The sequence below is a fragment of the Myotis brandtii genome, unplaced genomic scaffold (assembly GCF_000412655.1).
Source record: "Myotis brandtii unplaced genomic scaffold, ASM41265v1 scaffold496, whole genome shotgun sequence".
NCBI classification, from domain to species: Eukaryota; Metazoa; Chordata; class Mammalia; order Chiroptera; family Vespertilionidae; genus Myotis; species Myotis brandtii.
The window spans coordinates 321,691-325,572 of NW_005368921.1; positions in this window are offsets into that span (position 1 = coordinate 321,691).

The following is a 3,882-nucleotide window of genomic DNA, read 5'->3' on the forward strand; positions in this document are numbered from 1 at the left end:
TATTGGGGACATGATAAGTTTGAGATGCCTCTAGACATCTAAGGGAAGACACTCACTAATCAGGTTTAGGATTCCTAGTTTGAATCATTCCAATGGGCGCTGGGTGTAGGGGCTGTCTCTAGCTGTCTGATTCCTGGCCTGGGATGAGTAGGGCAGGGGAATATTGGATCTCCTTGGATTAACAAGGAGAAGCCAGAGCCAAAGATGTATGTTTGAGAGTTACAGAAGCTAAAAAATAAAATGTTTCAAGAAGGAGAGGTTCCCTGGCCAGTGTGGCTCAGTTGGTTGGGTGTCATCCCATGCACTGAAAGGTTGCTGGTTCAATTCCTGGTCTGGGCACATGCCTGAGTTGTGGCCTCAATCCCTGGTAGAGAGAGTGCAGGAGGCAGCCCATTGATGTTTCTCTCTCACACCAGTGCTTCTCTCTCTCCCCGCTTCTCCGTTTCTCTCTCTCTAAAAAGTCAATTATTTAAAAAAAAAAAAAGGATCAAATCTGTCAAAGATAGTTTAGAGATTAGGAATGAAAACTGGAAAGTATTAAGTTTGACAGCTCAGGAATGTTAGTGATCTTGTAAGAGAGAATCAATGGAGTTGTAGGCACAAATGAAGAAAATGGGAGATAAGAAGTGGAGGCAGCAAATGTCAACAAGAGGGCACCAGGTGTTGAGGGAAAGGCTCAGGCTACTGCAACTCACACCTCTGTTCTACCCCCAAACTTCACCCACCCTTCCAGGCTAAACACATTCAGAAGGCTTAGCTCTGTATAAGGACCCCACTAAGTACATATGCAGTCACCTGAACCTGGCAACTGAAGGGAATCCTGCCCTCCCTGCCAGGCAATGTCTTCACTGGAACACTTTTCATCTAAAAGGCAAACCAGGCATGGAGATCAAGGTGACTAAATTATACTTCACTGTTATAACATCTAGAAGTTTCCAGAAGCATCTACATTGGACAGGGAGCCACGATTTCATGCAGAGGAACCAATTACCCATGGTGAAATTCTAAACATAAGGGAGGGAGACCCTCAAATCTCATGCCATTTGTGACCAAAGAGACCCTGCAATGAGTGAGAAGACAAAAGTTAGCCGGGAAAAGGAACCAGATGTGAGGGAAGGGAGAAGACACAGGTTCACCAAGAAAAATGAGGTTAAGGGGAGGAGAAAGGAGACAGCAGGCAGTGGGGACATGGGCAGATTGCCTGGCCCATGACATTACCTCAGCTCAGAGTTACCCAGGGAAACCCCACAAGTCAGGGCCTCCCAGGTCCCCGGGGAGTGGAGGCACAACAGCAGCCGGAGAATAATTGTGGGCACCTCAGAGGCCAAGACTTCCAGAGAGGAGGAGGGAACCGCAGAGCCCACGCCTGTGCCCAGCAGCCCCTGCCCAGGCAGGGTGGCCATTTCCATCTCCCCCAGGTAAGTGCTCCACACAATGCTGGGCAGCCTTGGCCTTTCCCTGACAAGGCTGGACCCTGCTGGGGAACAGAGGGCAGATCAGGGCCCACTCAGAGTCTTAAAACCTCTTTCTATGGGCTTGGGGCCAATACCTGTTCCCTAGTCATGGGAGAAAAGAGCCGGGTGAGGGTTCCCACATCTCTACTAGTGCCTCCGTACTGTCTATGGTTAATGTCTGATAAAAACTTAGGAGATTCTTTCTCGGGTTCCTGTTAATGGTCCACATCTCAGAGGCCACAGATGAAACAACCTGCATGCCCCATTCTCTCTCTCTCTCTCTCTCTCTCTCTCTCTCTCTCTCTCTCTCTCCCCTCCCTCCCCCCCATGCAAAGTTCCAAAGCTCCCACTAATACTTCAGACAAAATATATATATATATATGAAAAAACAAAGGCAAATTGTCTGGCTGTGCTCCCCCAGATCTCCTTGATTCAATTAAGGCCATCTTTCTCCCCATCTCACATCCCCCACCAGGCTCCAGAATTCCAGCTCCCTTGCCCCCAAGGTGCCAAACCTACTTTCATGAACTGCTTTCTATTCCAGACCCTCCCTCACCTCCTGCATCCAGGGCTCTCTGGGCTGACCAGTCATGCAGCCAGCCAGCCACACCTTTGTTCATCCTCGTCCATCTAGCCAGTTATCCTCAGGTTAACCATCCTCATGCCCACTAGCTAATCAATTTATCCGTCTGCTTGTCTCAGTAAGATTTATCGAAGGGGGGCCCTTCTGCTTTAAAATAGCCCTGGGGAGGGGTAAACGGGGAGCTGTCTAATAGTTATAGAGTTTTAGTTTTTATTCCATTCAATAAAGAACAAAACCAATTTTATTTTTATTAATTTAATCCGAAACAGTCCACATTTTCATCTGAGCCTTGCAGACTTTTCATTTGGAGTTTGAAGCTTCTTTTATTGCATTTTGTTTTTTGAGCACTTCATTAACTGAGGATAGCAATTAAAGTACAGGTGCAGTTTTCTTTTAATTTTATGCTGTTGTTTAGGTAATAAGAAATAGTAAGTAACTGGCTTTAGGTTTTGTAATTTTTTCCTCTATGTCCCTGCTTAGATTTCTAGTAGTCCATTTATTTTCAGTGAAATGTAAAAATATTCCCATCCTCTTTAACCAGTATTAATTTTTTGAGACCTTATTGCTTGTCACTTGAATCTTGTAGCTGTCATACATAAGCAGCATCATAAATGACTTTACTTTCATTATTTCTTCTGGAGGGCAGGGGAAAGAATATGAATAGGCAATTCATAAATGAGATAATTCAAATAGGCAGTTTGATAAGTTGCTCAATTATCTAAATTGATTAACTTTTCTTTTTTATGTATCTTTATTGTTGAAAGCATTACTTCTTAAAATTTTTAATTGCAAACACAACATTTTTTATTTGAAAATAGCAATATTTCTCCCATAAGCTAAGTGGTGTGAGCATCTCAAAGGTTATCGACAAGAGTGAAGAAGACCAATGGACTCAGATACTCCTGTTCAAACTGAACAGATGGAGTTTGTCTTCCAGAGTGTAGGGTGAAGTTGTTGGCCTCACTGGAGATACAGTAGGTGTGGTGAAATCTCAGGCTCCAAGTAACAATTCTGTGTTCGCCACTCACTAATAGTGTGATCTTAGGTAAGTAATTTAAGCTCTCAGAGCTCTTGTTCCCTATCTGCAATGACTAAATAACAACTATTCCTAGAATTGTTATATAGTCAGTTGAGATGTTACATACTGCAAAATGCCCAACACACAGCGATCTCTAAGTGTTAACTGTAGAGTAAATGACTTAAGGCAAAAAAATATATATGGTGAGAGGGCAAAGTGAGTATGGGAGGAAGGTTAGGTCTATGAGCAATGGGCAGACAGTTTGAAACTATCCTGCCTTAAGATGAAGGTTGCTGAGCTAATCTCAAATGTGGGATGAATGTGGGTGATAAAAGCTCTTCAAATCTTGGGAACCAAGATTTCTAAAAGACTTGGTCCCAGTGTCCTTGTCTTTATCAAACTAGCTGCCTATTTTAGACAAATCAGGCTCCGTCTTTATAAGTGGGATTTACTCATTCATCCCATAAGTATTTAGCTGAACACTTGGCATGTGCAAGGTACCATGCCAGTTGTTCTGGTGAATAAACTAGCCTATAAGACAGTTGATAACTTAGTGATTAAGAGCATAGGCTCTGGAGTTAGGCAGGCCTAGATTTGAGCCCAAACTCTCTGTTACTAGGTTTGTGGTTTTAAGTAAGTTTCTAACATTGTCTGGACTTCCATTTGCTCATCTGTAAAATGGAGAAAATATAGGCTTCTATATCATAGTGTGATTGTGAAGACCCGAGGTTTTTTGTTTGTCTGTTTGTTTGTTTGTTTGTTTGTTTGTTTGTTTGTTTTTAAATCCTCACCGGAGGATATTTTTCCCATTGATTTTTAGAGAAAGT